Here is a 26,554-nt window from a genome sequence, read left to right on the forward strand (position 1 = left end):
CATCATGTGCGGTCATTATGCAGTATGGAGCATCATGTGCGGTCATTATACAATATGGAGCATCATGTGTGGCCATTATACAGTATGGAGCATCATGTGTGTTCATTATACAGTATGGAGCATCATATGCAGCCAGTATACAGTATGGAGCATCATGTGCGGTCATTATACAATATGGAGCATCATGTGCAGCCAGTATACAGTATGGAGCATCATGTGCGGTCATTATACAATATGGGGCATCATGTGCGGTCATTATACAGTATGGAGCATCATGTGCGGTCATTATACAGTATGGAGCATCATGTGCGTTCATTATACAGTATGGAGCATCATGTGCGGCCATTATACAGTATGCATGCGGTCATTATACAGTATGGAGCATCATGTGCGGCCATTATACAGTATGGAGCATCATGTGCGGTCATTATACAGTATGGAGCATCATGTGCGGTCATTATACAGTATGGAGCATCATGTGCGGCCATTTGTTGTGAATTTGCTTTTTGCTCCCTCTAGTGGTTACTAGTTTTTTGACTCTGGTTTTTCTGTCATTCCTTTTATCCGCACCTGGGTCGTTAGTTAGGGGTGTTGCTATATAAGCTCCCTAGACCTTCAGTTCAATGCCTGGCAACGTAGTTATCAGAGCTAGTCTGCTGTGCTCTTGTCTACTGATCCTGGTTCCAGTTATATCAGCTAAGTCTGCCTTTTGCTTTTTGCTATTTGTTTTGGTTTTGTATTTTTGTCCAGCTTGTTCCATATCTATATCCTGACCTTTGCTGGAAGCTCTAGGGGGCTGGTGTTCTCCCCCCGGACCGTTAGACGGTTCGGGGGTTCTTGAATTTCCAGTGTGGATTTTGATAGGGTTTTTGTTGACCATATAAGTTACCTTTCTTAATTCTGCTATCAGTAAGCGGGCCTCTCTGTGCTAAACCTGGTTCATTTCTGTGTTTGTCATTTCCTCTTACCTCACCGTTATTATTTGTGGGGGGCTTCTATCCAGCTTTGGGGTCCCCTTCTCTGGAGGCAAGAAAGGTCTTTTGTTTTCCTCTACTAGGGGTAGCTAGATTCTCCGGCTGGAGCGTGTCATCTAGAATCAACGTAGGAATGATCCCCGGCTACTGCTAGTGTTGGCGTTAGGAGTAGATATATGGTCAACCCAGTTACCACTGCCCTATGAGCTGGATTTTTGTATTCTGCAGACTTCCACGTACCTCTGAGACCCTCGCCATTGGGGTCATAACAGTTTGCCAGGCCAGTATTAAATGTTTAATGCGTTGCAGAAGAGGGATTATAAGAAAGAAGATTCTGAGTTTTTTTTTTTTTTTTCTTTCTTCTTCCCCTTTACCTCAGAGTGGCTATGCTTGCTGCAGACATGAATGTCCAGACCTTGATTACAAGTGTGGACCAGCTGGCTACTCGTGTGCAGGGCATACAAGACTATGTTATCAGAAATCCTAGGTCAGAACCTAAAATACCGATTCCTGAACTGTTTTCCGGAGACAGGTTTAAGTTTAGGAATTTTGTGAATAATTGTAAATTGTTTTTGTCCCTGAGACCCTGTTCATCTGGAGACTCTGCTCAGCAAGTAAAAATAGTTATTTCGTTCTTACGGGGCGACCCTCAGGATTGGGCTTTTTCGCTGGCGCCAGGAGATCCGGCATTGGCTGATATTGATGCGTTTTTTCTGGCGCTCGGTTTACTTTATGAGGAACCCAATCTTGAGATTCAGGCAGAAAAGGCCTTGCTGGCTATGTCTCAGGGGCAGGACGAGGCTGAAGTGTATTGCCAAAAATTTCGGAAATGGTCCGTGCTGACACATTGGAACGAGTGTGCACTGGCCGCTAATTTTAGAAATGGCCTATCTGAAGCCATTAAGAATGTTATGGTGGGTTTTCCCATTCCCACAGGTCTCAATGATACTATGGCACTGGCTATTCAAATTGACCGGCGGTTGCGGGAGCGCAAAACCGCAAATTCCCTCATGGTGTTGTCTGAACAGACACCTAATTCGGTGCAATGTGATAGAAAAACCGCAAATTCCCTCATGGTGTTGTCTGAACAGACACCTGATTTAATGCAATGTGATAGAATCCTGACTAGAAATGAGCGGAAAATTCATAGACGCCGGAATGGCTTGTGCTACTACTGTGGTGATTCTACACATATTATCTCAGCATGCTCTAAACGTATAGCTAAGGTTGTTAGTCCTGTCACCGTTGGTAATTTGCAACCTAAATTTATTCTGTCTGTAACTTTGATTTGCTCACTGTCGTCTTATCCTGTCATGGCGTTTGTAGATTCAGGTGCTGCCCTGAGTCTTATGGATCTGTCATTTGCTAAGCACTGTGGTTTTACTCTTGAACCATTAGAAAATCCTATTCCTCTTAGGGGTATTGATGCTACGCCATTGGCAGCAAATAAACCGCAGTATTGGACACAGGTTATCATGTGCATGACTCCTGAACACCGCGAGGTGATACGTTTCCTGGTTTTACATAAAATGCATGATTTGGTTGTTTTAGGGCTGCCATGGTTACAGACCCATAATCCAGTCCTGGACTGGAAGGCTATGTCAGTCTCAAGTTGGGGCTGTCGTGGTATTCATGGGGATTCCCTGCCTGTGTCTATTGCTTCTTCTACGCCTTCGGAAGTTCCGGAGTATTTGTCTGATTATCAGGATGTCTTCAGTGAGTCTGAGTCCAGTGCACTGCCTCCTCATAGGGACTGTGACTGTGCTATAGATTTGATCCCAGGCAGTAAGTTTCCTAAGGGAAGACTGTTTAATCTGTCGGTACCTGAACATACCGCTATGCGTTCATATATCAAGGAGTCTCTGGAGAAAGGACATATTCGTCCGTCTTCTTCCCCCCTTGGTGCGGGATTCTTTTTTGTGGCAAAAAAGGACGGATCTTTGAGACCTTGTATTGATTATCGGCTTTTAAATAAGATCACTGTCAAATTTCAGTATCCTTTACCGCTGTTGTCTGACTTGTTTGCCCGGATTAAAGGTGCCAAGTGGTTCACCAAGATAGACCTTCGTGGTGCGTACAACCTTGTGCGCATTAAGCAAGGTGATGAATGGAAAACCGCATTCAATACGCCCGAAGGTCATTTTGAGTACTTGGTGATGCCTTTTGGGCTCTCCAATGCGCCTTCAGTTTTTCAGTCCTTTATGCATGACATTTTCCGGAAGTATCTGGATAAATTTTTGATTGTTTATCTGGATGATATTTTGTTTTTTTCTGATGATTGGGATTCGCATGTGGAGCAGGTCAGGTTGGTCTTTAAAATTTTGCGTGAAAATTCTTTGTTTGTCAAGGGCTCAAAGTGTCTCTTTGGTGTACAGAAGGTTCCCTTTTTGGGGTTCATTTTTTCCCCTTCTGCTGTGGAGATGGACCCAGTCAAGGTCCGAGCTATTCTTGATTGGACTCAGCCCTCGTCGGTTAAGAGTCTTCAGAAGTTCTTGGGTTTCGCTAACTTCTACCGTCGTTTTATCGCTAATTTTTCTAGCATTGTGAAACCGTTGACGGATATGACCAAGAAGGGCTCCGATGTAGCTAACTGGGCTCCTGCTGCCGTGGAGGCTTTCCAGGAGTTGAAGCGCCGGTTTACTTCGGCGCCTGTTTTGTGCCAGCCCGATGTCTCACTTCCCTTTCAGGTTGAGGTGGATGCTTCAGAGATTGGAGCAGGGGCCGTTTTGTCGCAGAGAGGCCCTGGTTGCTCTGTTATGAAACCTTGTGCCTTTTTCTCCAGGAAGTTTTCGCCTGCCGAGCGAAATTATGATGTGGGCAATCGGGAGTTGTTGGCCATGAAATGGGCATTTGAGGAGTGGCGTCATTGGCTCGAGGGTGCTAAGCATCGTGTGGTGGTCTTGACTGATCACAAAAATCTGATGTATCTCGAGTCTGCTAAACGCCTTAATCCGAGACAGGCCCGCTGGTCATTGTTTTTCTCCCGCTTTGATTTTGTTGTCTCGTATTTACCAGGTTCAAAGAATGTGAAGGCCGATGCTCTTTCTAGGAGCTTTGTGCCTGATGCTCCTGGAGTCGCTGATCCTGTTGGTATTCTTAAAGATGGAGTTATCTTGTCAGCTATTTCTCCGGATCTGCGACGTGTGTTGCAGAGATTTCAGGCTGATAGGCCTGAGTCTTGTCCACCTGACAGACTGTTTGTCCCGGATAAATGGACCAGCAGAGTCATTTCCGAGGTTCATTCCTCGGTGTTGGCAGGTCACCCGGGAATTTTTGGCACCAGAGATCTGGTGGCCAGGTCCTTTTGGTGGCCTTCCTTGTCAAGGGATGTGCGGTCATTTGTGCAGTCCTGTGGGACTTGTGCTCGAGCTAAGCCTTGCTGTTCTCGTGCCAGCGGTTTGCTCTTGCCCTTGCCTGTCCCGAAGAGACCTTGGACACATATCTCCATGGATTTCATTTCTGATCTTCCGCTATCTCAGGGCATGTCCGTTATCTGGGTGATATGTGATCGCTTCTCCAAGATGGTCCATTTGGTTCCTTTGCCTAAGCTGCCTTCCTCTTCCGATCTGGTTCCTGTGTTTTTCCAGAACGTGGTTCGTTTGCACGGCATCCCTGAGAATATTGTGTCAGACAGAGGATCCCAGTTCGTTTCTAGGTTCTGGCGATCCTTTTGTAGTAGGATGGGCATTGATTTGTCGTTTTCGTCTGCTTTCCATCCTCAGACTAATGGACAGACGGAGCGAACCAATCAGACTTTGGAGGCTTATTTGAGGTGTTTTGTCTCTGCTGATCAGGACGATTGGGTGACATTCTTGCCGTTGGCTGAGTTTGCCCTTAATAATCGGGCTAGTTCCGCCACCTTGGTTTCGCCTTTTTTCTGCAACTCTGGTTTCCATCCTCGCTTTTCTTCGGGTCATGTGGAGCCTTCTGACTGTCCTGGGGTGGATTCTGTGGTAGATAGGTTGCAGCGGATCTGGAATCATGTGGTGGACAACTTGAAGTTGTCACAGGAGAGGGCTCAGCGCTTTGCCAACCGCCGCCGCGGTGTGGGTCCCCGACTACGCGTTGGGGATTTGGTATGGCTTTCTTCCCGCTTTGTTCCTATGAAGGTCTCCTCTCCCAAATTTAAACCTCGTTTTATTGGGCCTTACAAGATATTGGAAATCCTTAATCCTGTATCTTTTCGTCTGGATCTTCCTGTGTCGTTTGCTATTCACAATGTATTTCATAGGTCCTTGTTGCGGCGGTACATTGTGCCTGTAGTTCCTTCTGCTGAGCCTCCTGCTCCGGTGTTGGTTGAGGGCGAGTTGGAGTACGTGGTGGAGAAGATCTTGGATTCTCGCCTCTCCAGGCGGAGGCTTCAGTACCTGGTCAAGTGGAAGGGCTATGGTCAGGAGGATAATTCCTGGGTGGTCGCCTCTGATGTTCATGCGGCCGATTTGGTTCGTGCCTTTCATGCCGCTCATCCTGATCGCCCTGGTGGTCGTGGTGAGGGTTCGGTGACCCCTCACTAAGGGGGGGGTACTGTTGTGAATTTGCTTTTTGCTCCCTCTAGTGGTTACTAGTTTTTTGACTCTGGTTTTTCTGTCATTCCTTTTATCCGCACCTGGGTCGTTAGTTAGGGGTGTTGCTATATAAGCTCCCTGGACCTTCAGTTCTATGCCTGGCAACGTAGTTATCAGAGCTAGTCTGCTGTGCTCTTGTCTACTGATCCTGGTTCCAGTTATATCAGCTAAGTCTGCCTTTTGCTTTTTGCTATTTGTTTTGGTTTTGTATGTTTGTCCAGCTTGTTCCATATCTATATCCTGACCTTTGCTGGAAGCTCTAGGGGGCTGGTGTTCTCCCCCCGGACCGTTAGACGGTTCGGGGGTTCTTGAATTTCCAGTGTGGATTTTGATAGGGTTTTTGTTGACCATATAAGTTACCTTTCTTAATTCTGCTATCAGTAAGCGGGCCTCTCTGTGCTAAACCTGGTTCATTTCTGTGTTTGTCATTTCCTCTTACCTCACCGTTATTATTTGTGGGGGGCTTCTATCCAGCTTTGGGGTCCCCTTCTCTGGAGGCAAGAAAGGTCTTTTGTTTTCCTCTACTAGGGGTAGCTAGATTCTCCGGCTGGAGCGTGTCATCTAGAATCAACGTAGGAATGATCCCCGGCTACTTCTAGTGTTGGCGTTAGGAGTAGATATATGGTCAACCCAGTTACCACTGCCCTATGAGCTGGATTTTTGTATTCTGCAGACTTCCACGTACCTCTGAGACCCTCGCCATTGGGGTCATAACAGCCATTATACAGTATGCATGCGGTCATTATACAGTATGGAGCATCATGTGCGGTCATTATACAGTATGGAGCATCATGTGCGGCCATTATACAGTATGGAGCATCATGTGCGGTCATTATACAGTATGGAGCAACATGTGCGGTCATTATACAGTATGGAGCATCATGTGCGGCCATTATACAGTATGGAGCATCATGTGCGGCCATTATACAGTATGCATGCGGTCATTATACAGTATGGAGCGTCATGTGTGTTCATTATACAGTATGGAGCGTCATGTGTGGCCATTATACAGTATGGGGCATCATGTGTGGTCATTATACAGTATGGAGCACTGTGTGGCCATATTTTTTTGTTTATAACTATTGTATATGAAACAGTGTGATCAGCAGTGCTAAATGGGTGTGCTTGGGACGTGGATATGGGTGTGACTAATTATGAATGGGTGTGGTCAGAGGCGTGGCCTAAAATTTGCCGCGGCGCGCTTCGCGCGCCGCAAACTTTGTCCCTCTTTCCCATCTTCAAAAGTTGGGAGGTATGCTGATGTGACATAGCACCCTCAAATCATTCCAGCAAAATCTGAACTCCAATATAGCGCTTCTTCCCTTCTTTGCTTGCACTGTGCCTCAAAAGTAATTTTCCCCCACATATGAGGTATCAGTATACTCAGGAGAAATTGCACATCAAATTGTTTGGTGTAATTTCTCCTGTTACCCTAATGAAAATGCAAAATTTGGGGCTAAAAAACATTTTTGTTGGGAATATATGATATTTTTATTTTCATGGTTCAACATTATAAACTTCTGTGACGCATCTGGGGGTTCCATATGCTCACCATAATGCTAGATAAGTTCCCTGAGGGGTCTAGTTTCCAAAAATGGTGTCACTTGTGGGGGATTTTCACTATTTAGGCACATCAGGGGCTCTCCAAATACAACATGGTGTTCGCTAATTGTTCCAGCAATTTTTGCATTCAAAAAGTCAAGTGCTTCCGAGCTCTGCCGTGCACCGAAACATTGATTTTAACCAACATATGAAGCATCGGCATGCTCAAGAAAAATTGAACAACGAATTTTGATATAAAGACATGTGGCAAGTGTTTTTTATTATCTATTTTGTGTGACATATATCTCTGATTTAAGGGCATAAGAATCCAAAGTTTGAAAATTGCTAAATGTTTCAAATTTTTGCCAAATTTTCATTTTTTTTTCACAAATAAACACATCTCTGTGACATGTCTTAGTTCTGTTCATTTTTTTTCTTGGACAATGCACTAACCTGTAGAGTCTCATTGATCCATACACATCAGTGTCTCCGGTCCATAAGCAAGTACCATTCTTTTCCATTTTGTGGATCAGACTCTGGTGTTAAAGTCTGTAGGGATCAATAAGACATGGATGAAGCTAGGACGACAGACTTTGTCCATAAGTTTTCCATCTGAGTTCCATCCATTTTTAATTCATCCATTGTTAAGAGTCAATAGGTAAAAAATTCAGACAATCTACCCGCTTCAGGGATAAAATGGATGATAGAAAAGCAACTAGGATGACAACTGAGAAAGAGAATTGGACAAGTTCCTCTCGGATGGCAACACATGGATGTATGAATGTGTCCATAGAGTAATCATTGGATGTTTTTAAAAAAATTCCAACCTAATTTCTTATTGACCTACCGTGCTTGCTTATAGATTAACATTTTAATGGTCAGACGGTCACTATTTATAATAGTATTATTCAAAATTATTCTATTCTCTAAAACAAAATATATTTGTAGCCTAAACACAGCTGAGAACATCCATTCCAAATATCTTGGTTTTCTTCCAGGATGGGAGGTGATTGGATTTGAGCCTGAATACATACTGTGGTGTGGCGACATGGTCCTGTTTTCATAGTTTCTCTTAATGTAGAACTGTGAACACTTTACAGTTTTCTGTGGAAATGATCCATATCTTGGAGCGGAAAGCAGTAGCTTGCAAGCACCCCAGCCTTATGGATGTATCCGGAGTTTACAAAACGTGTCCATCGATCCATGTTACTTAATCGACACCCCTGCAGCTTTAGGTAGCTGGAGACCTGTTCCAGGTGACTACCATCCAGGACTGGAGACAGCAAACCCTCCAGAGATGTGTCTAAGGCACACGAGGATGGGCTGTGTACATTACTTGTAGACTAAAAACATGGGTTTATTAGAAAAACACTGCTACTTCCTACGGTGCTGATGACCTCATTTTTTAATAGATTTTGGAAACTCATACACAGACGATAAAATATCCAAAACATTTAGATTCCATAGACATATCCAATCCAAGACATTGAGAGATTTAACTTTATGGATATTTCTGAATTTCTGTTTCGAAAAGGAAAATAAAAACATTTAGTAAAACAAAATTGTTTTGAGCCAATGGAAAGTGGTGAAAGGACTGACCCCTTCTTTGAAGGACATTGAAGGATCTTCTTTTTTAGCCCAAATGCAAAGCCAACAATTTAATAATGTGGTCCAAGATGTTCCCAAAATTCCTATTCCAAAAATGCCCCTCCATGACAAGGCAACAGCCACCTATTCACTTCATCAGGGAATGTGTCACCGAATTTTTGCTAGCCCGTCTAAGAGTAGCATGACGTAGAAGCAAAGACCCTGCTTTGGTCACAGGAGAAGTACATGAAAAATATATAAAATTGTGATTGCTATATAGAAAAAAAGGCCATTTCTCCTATTTGCTGAGTGGTTCCCAAGGCTATGTCAGCATCAAAGAGGACCTGTCACTTGCCACAAGCATGTTTGTTTGTTGTTGTTTTCTTACGTGGTATGAATGCCACTGATCTCCTGAATCCGGTGGGTTTTTTTCTTTTGTTCCTGCGCCTCTCCATTCTCGAGATATGACCTTCTCTTCCCTCAACATAAATCTGGTCATGTTAGCCAAGAGGGTGTGATCATCATGACTACGCCCACAAAGAAGAATTCCAGGACACCCCTCCTTGGCCATCAAGACTTGATTTATATGCAGGGAAGAAGGGGCCATATCTCAGGAACTGAGAGGCACAGGAAAAAAGGAAAACAGCGCCAGATTCAGGAGAACAACAGCAATTCACACTACATAAAAAATTACATATATATGTCAAGTTCCAGGTTCCAATGAGAGACACTGGCTTAGGACAAATAGTTCTTATCATAGTGCTGGCTGTATATAGATGTAGTCACCGTCCCGCGATTGATCTCAGGCTGACACATATCGATATATAGAGCATTCATTAGATTCAACTACAGATTTAATTGTAGGGTGAGGATCATTTATCAATACAAGGATTCCAGCGGCCGCTCCTTTTTTACCCTCCAGACAAACAATAAATTGTCAATGTACAGTATTATAAAATTCCGCCTGCTGCTCGTACAGGAAGACTAAGTGGCTTCTGGGTACATGGACTTTTTATCTGAAGATTGCTCTGATATTGGATTACTCATTTTATTATATCAATGGCTTTGTCTATGAGGGCGCCATATGGTACAGATGTTTTAAAATAGTTCCTATTGATTTTATATTCTACACATAAATCTTCACCAGGAATTGCTCCATTTAATCAATAACGTGTGGCCACGTTGGATGTTTTATTGGTGTATTGTTTACACATTTAATACATTATATTTCGTGTCCAGTGTATCCGAGCATGGAGGAATCTCGATAACAGCCGGTGTCTCATTTATTCTGTTTCAGAAAGAGATCAGCCAGTCTGTTCCTGTAGATTCCGATCCATGGCACCATAAAAGCCGCTGATGGTTAACTTTGATATATTCTAAAACATTTTTGTAAGAATTATTTTGTGTTAAAGAGGTTGGGGGAAATTAGAAAGAAAAGTCTGTTTTTTTTCCAAAAACAGAGCCACCTGTTAAAAGGGACCTATCACTTTAATGAGCCAGATGGAGACACACACTTTGAAATCAATTTGGCCTATGTTCTTTCGGTGTCCGTCTTTTTAGGCATACACACAACTATGGTTGACCATACTTTTGTGCACTAAACAGATGCCTAAAACGATGGGACAGAGGAGAGACGAAGTCCAAGGTGACTCCATCTGCCTTATTATAGTGAGTGCTTCTGGCAGAGGATTTGTCTGAATCACGTTTTTCTACAGGAACCATGATGTATGTGCTCATCGTAAAGTTGATGGTTTTAGTGATACCATAACATTGGGCAACCTAACTTTTTTGATTATTTTTTATTCTGATTTTTCAGTCACTGAATGAACAATAGCCAGCAATTCATCATCTGAGGGGCAATGGATGTTGGAATGGTCGTGTGGTCGTGTAACATCATTGCTTCATTTGAATGGATTGTCCACTACTGTGCCTGCTCTCCCGGGGCTTTTGTAACATTTTATGTCACGTGAGCCCTGCAGACAATCAATGTATGATTAATGGAGATCTGATCGTTGTGACCTCCACCCAGTCCCGAATCCACTTTGCAACTGAAGCCATAGTGTTTGACCACTTCTCCCAGTTGCAAAACTTGGAGCTTGAGGACCTCGATGAAAATTCTTCAACAAGGCCACCAACTATCAGAAATCTCTCATAGTATCTTTCTTCTTATATAAGCCAAATAAGATTTTTTTGCCCTCCCTTCTGTACCTACTATTGTCATGCCCCAGACTACTTCCACAGACAGTGAATTCAGTTCCCACTGTCAGTGGGGGTCCAAGCGGTAGGACCTCCACTGATCACTCATTTGTCATGTATCCTGTTGATAGGTGATGCATCTTGTTGGTCGGTAACCCTCTTAGGCTCAAAGTGTTTCTAATTATGTTTCATGGGGTTATGCACCTGGAAAGCTCCCGTGCATAGACGAAGCACAAATACGGTTCCATTCATCCAACTTATGCCAAAAGAATCTCTTTTTTAGTGCAAAGGTACATAAAGAAGCATATTATTTACATGAGATCCTATGGGTGACGTATGCCACTTTATATTTGGGGGAGATATTGCCAGTGTACGCGCCACACAGACAGTCCAAACACATGAACCGAGCCTCCGACCTGACGAGAATTTATTGTTAATATCCTTTGAAAGAACCTCGCAGGTTTTGCTTCCCCACCAGCACATGGCTCAGAAACACAGAACAAGAAATCAACAGGGACTTTCAATGTTCCGTACAGATGATGACATAGTAACAGCTCCAGCACACGGGGTGTGAAGAAAATAAATCAATGGCCAATTCCATTTTGTGAACAGATGAGTCTTTCACATCATTATTGAAGATCACAGTTATGTGGTCAGTTTCCTTGCAGTTTCTGAAGATGCAATGACCAGAACAACCTAGGGGCAATTCATATAAGAAAGCACTGACAGATGGATCAGTGACCCCTGATTACGTGATACCTGTGAAGCCATGGCACGGGTGGCTTACCAACCATGGGTAGCCTTCCTGTACACCCAATGTGAAGCACCTGTGCATTGCTTGGAACGTGTCTGTGTTTGGTTTAATGCAGGAATGTGTTTAGCAATGTATACAGAGCTACGAACACCGCCGTGTTTGGGTGGAACCCTATTAAGTCTTTTATAGAGGCCCCAGTGGCCCCTAGTTAGGGCCAGGGCAAAAAATGATGCCGGAGACAGAGGTATCCAGCAGCCCATCACCACATGAGTATCTTTATTTTCAGACTCTACTCCTCAACTTCTTCTTTGTACATCTGGTGCCTGATGGAACCTGTAGAGCAGTTACCAAATTGCTGATGAGATGTTGCGTGAAGCTCAAGCTCGACAAATTTTTAGATTAAATTATAAAGATATTTTGGTCTCATCCATTCACATAACATTGCTTGAAAAGCTTAGCTTTTCCAGGTGATCTGCAGACAGGCAGTGATTTTTTCCTTGCAATTCTGCCATTGTACATCTTTGTTCTTCAGTGTCAGCCTGATGGTCGAGTCATAAACCTTAACAATAGCTAATGTGAGAAAAGCCTTTTGTTGCTTAGAGGTTACCTTGGGTTCTTTTGTGATGTTATGGATAATTATGTGTCTTGCTCTCGGAGTGATCATTGTTGGGAAGAGTAATGACAGTCTTGACTTTCCTCCATTTGTACACAATCTGTCTGACTGTGGACTGGTAAAATCCAAACTTGTTAGAGATGTTTTCTGTCATTTTCCAGCCTAATGAACATCAATAACTTTTCTCCTGAGGTCCTCAGAAATCTTCTTTTTCATGCTATGATACATATGCACAAACATGTTGTACAGATCAAACTTTGATACATCCATGTCCTTTAAATAAAAGAGGTCGCCTACTCACTCCTGATTGTCATCCCATTGATTGAAAACACCAGACTCTTATTTCACTTTCAAATTACCTGCTAAGGTTCACATATTTTTGCCACTCTCAGATTTTTTTTTATGTTAAATCAGATGCCTCATTTAAAAAAAATAAACATTTAATATTTTTTACTCATTTACTTTATTTTCTTCTATTTACTTTTAGGACTTGTGTGAAAATCTGATGTAGTTTTAGGTTAAATTTTTGTAGAAATATGGAAAATTCTGAAGGGTTCTCAAATTTTCAAGCACCACTGTACAATTAGAGGAACACAGAGGTGGAGTATAGGCTCATGGCAGGCTTGGGGTATTGTATTATGGATCCATACGCTATGTATTTTTTAACACGGCTGTCTATAAGAAGCCTCTGGGCAAATTCCCAAGTAGCCTAATTGCTACGTTTTTCGGCAAAAATCTGTGTGCGTTTAAAGCCGCTGCAGAACTTGGCATGTTTTTCTGCAAGGATTATATGGAGAAAATTTAAAACGGAATGTAAAATCGAAATTGCATTTTTAAATGCAGAACTTATAGTTTGTGCACTTTAAAAAGGTGATCCTCAGATATCCAATTCATTATTTGCATTTTGTATGTAATTTTCCTTTGGCTTGGGGCATTCGGTGCCATTTTTTGTGCCAAATTCTTCAAAATGGCACACGTGGTTTATGAATTTTTTCAGTAAAGGCAAAAACAAATTTTCTCTGTCTTGAACTGTTTTTTTTAATTTCTTAGCGCAAAAAGTCAAAAATCACAAAAGATGCACCGCATTTCAGGCATACTCAAAAATACACCAGGGGGGACTGGAGTGAAGTTGCACAAATTTTTGACTTACGTATAGCCGATCGTCTATGTTACAGTTGCAACTCCCAGACTGACCGCAGGTCTCCTGATCCAAAATAACAGCCTAATACATCTTGTTTATGTTTTTTGTTTGTTGGTGAACATTTTGGGAATAAGCTGCAATACCAGACTCAACCTGGGCACAAGAGTGGCGCTGTTTGTTTTTTTTTAAATGACTTTTTCTTTTAATTTTATACATTGAAATGGCACAAAATAATAACCTAATAATAATGATAACATTATGGGATCTCAGCAGGACTGGATTTATCACTACATACAGCCACTTGCCTATAGGCTTTTGCCACTTCAGTAATAATAAACTGTCCTTGTTGCCGGTGCTGCTACCTAAACCTTTATAGTCTAATATTTTAATATGTGCCCTAAATCACTATCTGTTTATGAATTCTTTATGAGTCAAGGACCAGGGACATATCAGGCACCCGCGGAATAATTAATGTCCCACTGATTTCCACTTTACTCTTGCGAATCAAAGGCAATTTTGGTCTTCCGGTCCGTACCCCGCTCCCTAATCATTTCTTTTATAGCTTAGACTTATTCCACTATAGTTAGAGATAAACTGCAATTTCCTATTAAATGGAGCGGAGATAAAATTGTGGGTGCGGGTTGTGATGAGTGGAGGGTCTGCTTGGCGTCTTGGTGCAGCACAGGTCACTTGATGCCCCTGTGAACCTTTACGGGAATTCCCAATGTGACGTAAAATTCATTTTTAGTGCTATGTTCCCGAACAGCACTTAGCTGGCATTGTCAGCACCGGTTTCCCTTGGTCGAGGCGTGACGAATCTGATGAATACTTGTTTTTACTGCTAGATGTTCCTAGTCTGACCTTACCAAAACAAAGTGTCGGGGTTGAGTCCGCGAGGATCTCATTGTGAGGGTGTAATGGTATTACAACCTGTGTCAACACTGAGCGTGGCACTCATTACATGTGTTTCTGGACACTCTCGAAAGTAAGAGTATATGGACACGTTTAGTTGAGGTGAATCCAAAGAAATGAGCCGGAGTATAAGTTGGTGTGAATACGAAGTATAAGAGGGTGTTCACACCGGCCATTCCACAGACAAAACCTAAGATAGAAGCAAAATGAGTATTTACCCAACCGGTGTCGGACTGGGAAGCCAAGGGCCCACCAGTCACCAACTCCCACTTTTTGACTACATGCAAATGTGACTTTATCCTCAATCACAAATTTATATAACAACGAACTGGGTAGATTGATAAATGAATAAGATAGTGATTCAGGTATAATTTGCCAAGTACCGGGGCCCACCGGAGGATTCTCCCGTTCTCCAGTGGGCCAGTCCAAGACTGTACCCAACTGTAAGCAAGTAAAAAGCAACAGTGCATATACAGTAAACAACATAGTTTATTTAGTAGACACTGTTTTTGATCAAAAAAAGCATAAAAGTCATCCAACCGCGACAAGGTGTTCCCGCCGGGACAGTCCTATTCTCTAAGCCTCACCTAGTGTCAGCTGACCTCAATGTAGATGGAGGCAGAGCTGGAATGGACACCAAGCCAGGTGAAAAATTAGAGGTGGCAGGAAAAACGCTGCATAAAATACAGCCATTTTTTATGCGTTTTTACTTGCATTTTTTCCCATTTTGGTTGTGTTTTTGCTGCTTTTTTGCAGCTTTTTGTTTTGCAAATTGAAAGCTGTTTTTCACCGTACCAGCAAAAGCTATGACATCTCAAAAATCTCATGCACAGGCTTGCTTTTTTTTTTTCCTGACTGGATTGGAAATCTGCAGCGTGTCAATTCTTCCAGGATTTTTGCAGCATTTTTTTTCAGAAAGCAATGAGAAATTGAAAAAAAGCTGAAAAAAAAAACAAGCAAAATTTTGAAAGAGATATTAGCGAATATGAAAAACTTCATTTAACACGTATTGTGGACAAAGCACGCTTGTAATCCGCGCCTAAAAAACGTGTGAACTTAACCTTGGAATGGGTGAAAAACGCTGCAAAAACTCTGAAAAGGATTGCCATAATGCATATTTTACAAAAACTCTTTGAAGGAAAGATTAAGCAGAATGTGCGTGAGGTCTCAGAAATCTCATTCACTTTTCTGGTACTGTAAAATACTGTGTTTTTACCTGTGGCAAAAACGCAATGTGTGGATGAGCCCTAGGGAAGATTTACAGTGTACAGGTCCTTTTTGCCCTTTTTACGCCTTCCAAGAGCCATAACCTTAACTTTAAAAAGAAAAAAAGAAACATACCCTTATGTCCATGTGACAGAATCACAATCGGGATCCCTGCGGTTCTAATCGCTTTTTTTTTTTTTTTTTTTTAAATAATTGGTGTCTGGTTCCTGGAGAATGTAGGTGTCAGATCATCACAACTTATTTTGAGGTTAATCAAATTAGGTCCGAGCTGGACATCCTCGTTATAACCCTGCGTGACGGGTTTACTTTAGTTTTCACATCGTTATCTTTTAATCTGTATTTTCGTCTTTGAATCTGAGAAGTATGGAAGGTAATATGGACGACTTCTTAAAAGAGTTGAATAGTGATGAGCGGAGGTGCCCGGATAAGGTGTCATCTGAGCATGCTCGGGGGGCTAACTGCGTGTCTTCGACATTCGACAGGCTCGAAAAATATGTTTGAGTCCCAGCGCCTGCATGTCTTAAGTGAGGACTGGTTAGGCATGGGAATTTGGTAATACATATGTGAATGCTGCTGGATTAGAGAGCGTGGGGGAACTGACAGGTTGCCTTTAAAGGGAATCTGTCAACAGGTGTTTCCTCATGGGAGAGCAGAATGGTGTAGGGGCAGAGACCCCGATTCCAGCGATGCATCATTTACTTTACTGGGTGCAGCAGTTTTTATAAAATCCCTCTTTTCTCTGCTGCAGATCTAGCAGTTCTCTGAATGCTGAGCTCTGTATAACCCAGCCCACACAACTGATTGGCAGCTTTTTGTGTACAGTGTGCATAGGCAGAAAACTGCTAGTCAGTGATGGGGGCACTATTCCACAGAGCAGTTGACTAGGAAGCACAAGACAACTAGTCCTGTAGTGATAATCTCCTGATGATAAAAGACTGATTTTATTAAAACAACAGAGCACGGCGCAGTAAGTGACACATTGCTCCAATCAGTTTTCTATCCCTATATTATTCTGCTCTCAGATTACATAGCAGAACCTGGTGACAAATTCCCTTTAAAGAGCAGGCTGTCAATTACAATGTTGGTGGTGTATACCCTCACTATATAGTGATGCTACCACTTTATGCACTGCCTCAATAACTGGAAGTGAGCAGCTGCAGGGGGAATAAAACTTTATGTTCTTCTTGCAGCTGCTCCATTAAGCCGGCTATACAGGATATAAACCCTATTTAAATGCAAATTACACCTATATTTGCATTTCTGAATTGGACAGGTTTCCTTTAAACCCTCCCCTGGTACCACCTAGTATTGCCTCAAAACTGCCAGGGTGCCCACTTTTTGGGTAAGGTTTGCCTAAACTGGCTCTCCGAACTGACCCAGAAAAATCAGGTCTGTTAGTAACTATGATCACGTACTGCCTTATAATAACGCTGTCGTTTTTATGAAATGCATAGGGTACTGTCTAACACCAAGTGGAACCTGATGGACACCGGAGGGTGTTGGATAACAGATTTTTCAGATAGTTTTGATGCCCTCCGGTGTAGGATAATGCCCTGGTGGAGCCTGAAAGCTGCTGTTTATGGATTTTTTAAATGTTTTTAAAATCTGTAACCTGGTCCTCTCCCCGCCATGTGCCAATATCGTTGATGTCTTCTTATGCGGCTGTGGAACTGTAGCATGGCACAAGGTTGTAGCCGTGGGTGAGGTACTCGTGTTCTACGCCTCGGCAAGCTACAGGAAAATTGGGGTCCTGGCTGGGTGTGTAGACTTTAGTCATGGGGGCGCTATACCCTTACAGACCACATGATGCCGGTGACTTCGGTTGGCCAGGACCAGATGTTATAGAGCTCGATAAGGGAGACCTCCACTCAAAATACTCTATATGTTACTGAACAGTAACGTAGCGAGGACCATGTACAGTGGATAGAGGGCGCAAATCTTCACTTAACACCAACAACTTCTTCATACACATTCCTTCTTTCCTCCCTAAACTCACTCGGTTCTGCCTCCGTTATTTCTTCTGCCTTCACCACTACTCAGTACAGTACTTCGGGAGCTCCCCTTGTCCCCAATAATGGCCCTACAGTTCAGTAAGCGAGAGTCCTATTTCTTAACCCGCGATTTTACATCCTTTTGGGGAAGCTACTTATACCACTATGACCATTACTTAGCTTCTCTGCTTGACGACGCCTTGGAACTACCACAATGGCCACTCTCTTCATCTCGCATTTCTTGCTCTGGTTAATCCTGTTACCTCCTTGGCTTCCAAACTCAGGAACCTCCTGCCCGAGATCCCATCTCTGGTAAATCACTCGCTCCTTATCAGTTTTCCTCGTCTCTACACTGGGTCACACTATCTGTTGCCTTAGTCTCCTCTCAGGTCAGGGACACCCAATTCATGCAGGTCTGGTCGCAGGTCAGACCATAGGTCTGCTTCTGCTACACACTGAGTCCTGTCTGACTTTCGTACAGGAAACATCCTTTGTTCCTTCAATTTAGCCCCGTCCTCTCTGGGCTAGTCCCAACCATTAACCCTAACTGTCCATATTAACTGTCTCTCTCGACTTCCCTATACACATGAGCACTCAACAAAGACGGGGTCATTTAGGTATTTTGGGAGGGGATAGAGGAGAATCTTCCCTGAAAACAAAAAGATTGGGCTTTGAAATCCAACTGCCCGATCCTTCTCTCGCCTGACATCATCTGATGAAGAATTGGCCACGCCACATGGTCACTGATCCTGGCCAAATCAGGGGTTTTGTCCGGCTGTTTTCTAATGGCCTGTAGTGTACAGATTCTTACTATGTTTCTTGTTAATGGCCCCATTGGCAATAATTGGCCAAGGGGCCCGTTCCTTGCCCGATATATAAGATTTCGGCATTGTTGTGCTCTTCTGATACTGATATCCTATTTTATTACTTATTCCTAGTCCTTTACTATCTTTATCGGTGAATATTCCTAGAGGCTTCGAGTTTACTGAAAAACACCAAAAACAACGTCCACTTTGTTCCCGTACACTCATCCGTCAATCAATACACATTTTTTCCTCTGTCTCATTAACCCTATGTGAAGGCCACAAATCCATTACAAGCCTCCAGCTTTAAAATATGACTTTTCTAATGTTTAAGTTGTCACAGAAGCATGAAAGTCACTCATCCGAAGACGGACCCAGAATGTCTAATTTCCTTACAGCACCCAACAATGGACAGAGGAGCCGCCATTCTGGAAGCACATAATCATTTAAACCTATGTATTTTCCCCGAGACTGAAATTGCGGAGCTTATGAAGGCGGATGGATGACATTTAATATTTATAACCTTCGGAGTATTTTTTAGAAAACACCGGGTGTCTGAATATAACAAATTATTTTTTTTTTATACATATTGAAGACTTTGTTACTAAGGGTTTCTTCCTAATTAAATCCGCCTTGGAAGCCGCGCTCCGGAGAGACGATTGTTAACAGTAAAAAAGAGAAGTCGATGTAGATTTTAAATATTTATTATAATAGAGGTAGGTTATAAAAACAGACATTCTGCCTTTCAACACTCTATAATGTCAGATTTAGAGGTTTTGTCTCTGAGTGATTTGCCAGCAGTTGTCAGGGATTTCAAAGCTATCAGTCACCCTCCCATCATGGGATCCAGCCAGACAGTAAAACATTACACCCGTGATTTATTAAACATGAGTTCACCAAAAAGATTCTCTTTCTGTAGAAACAACGTCTTTAGATTTGCACACCTGTTGCTGGAAACTAAGTGATTTTTTTTATCTATATTTATTTTAGATTTAAGAACTAAGATTTAGAATTAGGACATTTTGAGCTCTCTAAAGATAAGATAATAATAATAATAATAATAATAATAATAATAATAATAATAATAATAAACAGATACATTTTTAGCATGTGCTACTTCAATGGCTCCCCATTTTGTTTACATCCTTTCTTCCTTTTTCCCTTTCTTCTATTTATATCTATCACATGTCTATTTATTTTTCTTTTTTTCTATTTAATATTTATCTGTTTTTTGATCTACAGGACAGTCCATAAAATAACACTGTAACTTTTATGTGTTGATCTATTGACATGATCTTTGCTGCATCTTCCTAAAACTACAATATATTCCTTTCTCGCTTTCTTTTTCCTTCTCTCTTTCCTTCTTCCCTTCTCTCCCTCTCTTGCTTTCCTTCTTTCTTTTCTTCTTTTCCTTCTCCTTCCTGCTTTCTTTTTCTCCTTCTCTTTCTTTCCTTCTTTTTCTTTCATTCTCTTTTTCTTTCTTTCTCTCCTCTTTCTTTTTCTCCTCTTTCCTTCTCTCCTCTTTCTTTCCTTCTCTCATCCTTCTTTCCTTCTCTCATTCTTTTTCCTTTTCTCCTTCTTTTTCCTTCTCCCCTCTTTATTTTTTTCCTCTTTCTTTACTTGTCTCATCTTTCTTTCCAAATTACCTTTCTTTCATTCATTGTCTCCTCTTTCTTTCCTTATCTCTTCTATCTTTCATTGTCTCCTCTTTCTTTCTATGTTCCCACTTTCTTTCCTTCTCAGCTCTTTCTTTCCTTGTCTCCCCTCTTTTTCCATCTCTTATCTTTCTTTCTATGTTCCCGCTTTCTTTCCTTCTCTCCTCTCTTTCTTTCCTTCTCTTTCTTTCCTTATCTACTCTCTTTCTTTCCTTCTCTCATCTTTCTTTCCTTCTCTCCGCCCACTTTCATTCTCTCCTTTTTCTTTCCTGCTCTCCTTCTATTTCTTTCCTTCTCTCTTTCTTTCCTCCTCTACTTTTTTCTTTACTTCCTTCTTTGTTCTTTCTTTCACTTTTTTCTACCTTGCTAACAATCTTTATCTGTACGTTTCTAGCTATTTATCCATTTGTATCTGTCTCTGTCTATCCATCTAACATTTATCAACTCATACCTATCTATATATATCTACCTATGTATCCATTACCTCTATCTATCTCTCATTTATCTTTCTGTCTGCATTTCTATATCTATCCACCTATCATAACTATCTCCCATATTTATCTATTCTATACATTTCTATCTATTTTTCTACTTCTTTGTATATTTCAATACATGAATGAAGATAGTAAAATGCTCCATTAAAATAAAACATAACTTCAATGTTCCGTTCAGGAATGTATCTCTTTGACACAGGGTGATTTGGTTTAAGAGCGAGAACGACAAAACTATGAGGCCTTTCCCCTCCGGTGCTGACCTCTGGAGGTCACTGCTACTAGATCCTAAGACTGGACATTTCAGCCTGTTCTCTTTCTAACCCTTAGACAGTTATGTTCCGAGTCTGATGAAGAATGTTCCTGTTTAATACACCATTCCCTGTTCCCAACACAACCACCATCCATCCTGCGTAGAATTTGCTATCACTTACTGGGTATCTGACTGTGGCGTATAATTGGCCACTTTCCTGGGTCTGGATACACTTGCACGCCGGGGCTTCATTAATTACGGAGGATGGTGCCCGCGTCTGATTGAGTCTGTTATGTAGAGCAGAGAAAAGTGACAAATTGTTCAATAGCAAAAGGTGCGATCGGAATCAAACCACTTAGTCGATTTTCCTTGATTGTCGTTTCTCATCTCCGAAGGCTTCCTCTAAAATGTATGACACATTGTTTTATCTAGAAGAAAGCTGCGTGATGTACCTCCACAACCACCGTTCATACGGTTTTTGTTTTTCTAACCATTCATATATTAAAACATATCCGCTCAGAAGTCCAATAAATAACATTCATTGCTTACGTTAGGTGGTGGCGCCATTTATAAAGAACAGATGTAGTGTCTTATTATTTTATAAACTTGAAGTCTTTTTTATCATCAATTCTTCCCTGTGAATTCATAGGATGCATCATTACGTGCGGATATAACATTGATGAAATCGTCAAGTATCACTAGGTGTTATCCATTTATTTTCTGCGTTTTGACACATTAAGGAAACACATCACAAAGTGTCATTTGTTCTCGCGGAGGAGAAAATTGAAATTACTGTGCTGAATATCTCTGCCGCTAGGTGGCGTTTGTAAAATTCTTTACTAAAAAGGCTCGAACCACAGTGATCGCGGCTGTGAGCTCCTCGTGGGCGTGCTTCACTTCTACAGCACACCCTGTGGTTACGCATGGTATTGCAAGAAAAGTTTACCCAATAAATCAGTATTACACAGTCATCTTGATGCACAAACTTGGATAAGTAACTCAATGCAATGGGTTAGAGGACAAAAAGACTATGGATACTGATTTAGTTCAAAATTATATAAAGTTTGTACTAAATCAGAATATAGAACAATAGTAAAAATACAGAACAAAATTGTTATAATTTTCTAATTTATGTTTCCAAAGAAGTGGCATAACAACTCCACCCACCTGCTGAGACTTATGCACATTTGTCAGATATCGTGCATGTTGCCTATTTGAACAGGACATATGCACGATACAGGCTGATTGTTCACACATCTCGGCAGGTATAGTCAGAAATGAGCCGCTCAGGTAGGTGCCAGAGAATCCCTAGAGTGTTTGATATCAAACTATTGGGAGAGACACATTTGCACACAAATATCTTTTCCCCTTTACTATTTTCATTCTTGTCATGCATGTTGGAGGACACTTTTGGCTGAAATTAAAGGCTTATTTGAATTTCAGGTGCTTTGGATTTTCTGGATTCCTCTCTAGAGTGCTGAAAGAAGAGGAGTACCAAGAGCTGGGGAGTCACATTCGAGGCCATACGTAGCTGGTTGTCTTCTCCTGGCAGGACTTATGTCTCTAGAATTAAAAAAAAACAAACATTTTGTATAGAGGAGATACATTGGAGATGGGCATCCTAAAAAATGTCTTGGTCATTTTCATCCCTATCCTAAGTTTCTATAGCGTAATGTGCCCAGGTAGTGGCAACCATGTGTGACTAGTTGACCATCTAATGTAGAGACTACCTAACTGTTCCAAAATATCCATTGTCAGGCTCAAGAGAGATTGAGCATTGGCTAAAGGTGGCCATAAACCCATAAACATTAGATTAATGTTGGAAGAACCCAAGGATTTTAGCAGGACTGACCAGCAATATACCTATTATTTATTTATTATTATTTATTTATATAGCACCATTAATTCCATGGTGCTGTACATGAGAAGGGGTTACATCAGAATACAAATATCACTTACAGTAAACAAAACTAACAATGATAGACTGATACAGAGGGAAGAGGACCCTGCCCTTACGGGCTTACATTCTACAGGATTATGGGGAAGGAGACAGTAGGTCGGGGGTTGCAGTAGCTCCGATAGTGTTGAGGTGGTCAATACAGGTTGTAAGCTTTCTTGAAGAGGTGGGGTTTCAGGTTCCGTTTGAAGGATCCAAATGTGGTTGATAGTCGGACGTGTTGGGGCACAGAATTCCAGAGGATGGGGGATATTCCGGAGAAGTCTTGGATGCGATTGGGTGAGGAGCAAATAAGCGTGGAGGAGAGAAGGAGGTTTTGGGAGGACCGGAGATTACGTGAGGGAAGATATTGAGAGATTAGTGCGGAAATATATGGAGGGGAAAGGTAATGGATGGCTTTGTAGGTCAGTGTTAGTAGTTTAAACTTGATACACTGGGAAATTGGGAGCCAGTGAAGGGATTTGCAAAGAGGGAAACCAGGAGAGTAGCGAGGAGAGATATGAATTAGTCAGGCAGCAGAGTTAAGGATGGACTGGAGGGGTGCGAGAGTGTTAGAAGGTAGGCCACAGAGGAGGATGTGGCAGTAGTCGAGGCGAAAGATGATTAGGGCATGCACAAGTATTTTGGTAGAGTGAGGATTGAGGAAAGGACGGATTCTGGAAATATTTTTGAGCTGGAGGCGACAGGAGGTGGCGAGAGCTTGGATGTGCGGTTTGAAGGACAGGGCAGAGTCAAAGGTTACTCCGAGGCAGCAGATTACTGGGACGGGGGAAAGTATGAATTCATTTATTGTGATACATAGATCAGGTAGGGAAGATAAGAAAGAAAAAATATGCATGATAAAAACATTCATGATACACTAAGCCAGGCGAGCAAGGCTATGATGGACTCTGTGTCATACACAGTCAGCTTAGGAGTAGAGATGAGTGGATCAGGCAAAATGCGAATTTGCCTGTTTGTGTGTTTTTCATGGGAAATTCAGTTCTTGGTGAAGTTACTCTCTGGGAATTGAATGCCCCTTGTTATACTCTGGGGTCTCTCTAGCCTCAGACCACGATAAATGTAATAAGGAGGACAAAAATCCTTATACTCACCTTCAGTCTAATTTCTCTGGCCTCTAATAGGTGAGTGGTAGGGCGAGTATAAGGATCTCCAGCTCGGATGAGGGTTTTATGCAAGCGCACAAAAGGTTACGGCACCATAAAGTGTGCTGCGACCTTGCACATGCAGAACCGTCCCGGTTGTCATCAGAACTCGAAGTCTCGACTCACTGTGAGAGGCTTGGGGATTCCAGCACAAGCGTCAGGGATCAGAAGACCCGTAGCAGAAGAGTTTTTGTGGAGATTCCCCGCCCTGCTCAATGGTGGAAAGATGTCAGTCCAAGATGCAATTTATTAAATTAATAGTGGTTTTTATTCATTTCTATGCGTTTTCCAAGTTACTTCTTCAGGAAGGGTAGACCACATGAGGATCAGAAGAGGCAAGGAGGACTGGATGGGTGACGGTGAGGAGCGGAGGGGCTAAAGACGTGAGCAATAAGGTGAGTATAAAGATTTTTAAAAGAAAATTTTAACCTTTTGACAGCCCTTTTTAGTTCTGCCTCCATTTTGCTGAATTACTAAAAATCAGCATTTTGGAAATCCAGATTTTTGTAAAGTTCAAATACAATTTAATTCCTCTTCTACTTAATATTCGCTCACCTCTACTTAGGAATCACAGATTATAGATGTAAATGAAAATTTTGTAAAATTTTCAAAAGTAATTCATTCAACTTTAACCATGTAAATTTGACAAGTTACCATCTACTTTAATTTTGTATTTTTTCTTCTTTTTTTAATTAAATTTTTATCATATATTTCTCTTTTTTGTAAACTTTTCAAAAGTAATTCCTTCAACTTAAACCATGTAAATTTGACAAGTTGCCATCTACCTTCATTTTATATTTTTCTTCTTTTTTAATTTAATTTTTATCATATAGTTCTCTTTTTTCTCCATGCTTTCAGTAAAAGTAATTCAGCCTCTCTTCATCAATGTTAAAATCCGTGAAAAACAATCCTTTAAAAATGGGAAAAAAAAAATTGCTTTCAATTTGTGTCACATTTATTCCAGCGTCAACATGAGAATTTTTTGTTATTTCTTCCCGTTGGCGTTCAACTGCTGTAAGTTAAGACGGCGCTATTTAAATAACCAAGATCTTTAAACAGTAAATTGGGGAAAGTGAATTTGAAGAAATCAATATGTTGTTGAAGAATATTCACATCCATTTTAATCCTTGAACAAATGTGTGGAGGTAAGGAAGGATGTAATCAATGTGAGCTTCTATCGAGTTGTTGTTGGTACCAACTGGCAAATCTGTAGTCGCTACTAAAATAGACGCATGCGAAATTACTCTTGTTAGCAGAATTTTTCTTCAAGATCACAGGCAGTGTAATTGTCTTGCCTCCTGCCTGAATGTAAACACATACGGACCATAAAACAGCAGGAGGAATCAGGCAGTCGCCCTCCCTACTTCTGTTTGCACTCAGGTAAAATAATAGCCCATCAATACAGAAGGGTAAACACCTAAGGTCCACTTAAAAAACGTTCTAAAAAGTAATTTACAAAAAAACTATTTTTTGTATGACACAATCAACGACGACAAGTTCTTAAGTGTAACGTACCAAAAAAAACAAAATCGCATGGACCTATGCGTTGTATCTACCCCGACTCCTGTAGAAACCGATCACGTGAGCTTAAAAAGAGCCGTGTACAATAATCAATACTACTATGATACTTTACGCAGATATCCCTCCAACCCATCATACAGTGGGGAAAAAAGTATTTAGTCAGCCACCAATTTTGCAAGTTCTCCCACTCAAAAAGATGAGAAAGGCCTGTGATTGACATCAACTATGGCAGTCAAAATGAGATAACAAATCCAGAAAATCACCTTGTCTGATTTGGTAAGATTTATTTTGAAAATTATGGTGGAAAATAAGTATATGGTCATTAAAGTTCATCTCAATATCTATATATATAAGAGGCATCGTGATTACTCGCTAATCCCGCCCCCTACACAGTAGCTCCGCCCCCCACCCCTCACCACACATAATCCCGCCCCCCACCCCATCACCACACATAATCCCTCCCCCCACCCCATCACCACACATAATCCCGCCCCCCCACCCCATCACCACACATAATCCCGCCCCCCCACCCCATCACCACACATAATCCCGCCCCCCACCCCATCACCACACATAATCCTGCTCCCCCACCCCATCACCACACATAATCCCGCCCCCCCACCCCATCACCACAAATAATCCCGCCCCCCACCCCATCACCATACATAATCCCGCCCCCCCACCCCATCACCACACATAATCCCGCCCCCCCACCCCTCACCACACATAATCCCGCCCCCCACCCCATCACCACACATAATCCCTCCCCCCACCCCATCACCACACATAATCCCGCCCCCCCACCCCATCACCACACATAATCCTGCCCCCCCACCCCATCACCACACATAATCCTGCCCCCCCACCCCATCACCACACATAATCCTGCTCCCCCACCCCATCACCACACATAATCCCGCCCCCCCACCCCATCACCACAAATAATCCCGCCCCCCACCCCATCACCATACATAATCCCGCCCCCCCCACCCCATCACCACACATAATCCCGCCCCCCCACCCCATCACCACACATAATCCCGCCCCCCACCCCATCACCACACATAATCCCGCCCCATCACCACACATAATCCTGCCCCCTCACATTACCACACGAGGCTCTGCCCCCCACATTACCACACGAGGCTCCATCCCCCACATTACCACACAAGGCTCCGTGTTGTGAATTCCGTTCTCGGACTCCCTCCTGTGGTCCTGAATGGTACT

The sequence above is a fragment of the Ranitomeya variabilis genome, chromosome 7 (assembly GCF_051348905.1).
Source record: "Ranitomeya variabilis isolate aRanVar5 chromosome 7, aRanVar5.hap1, whole genome shotgun sequence".
Lineage (NCBI taxonomy): Eukaryota > Metazoa > Chordata > Amphibia > Anura > Dendrobatidae > Ranitomeya > Ranitomeya variabilis.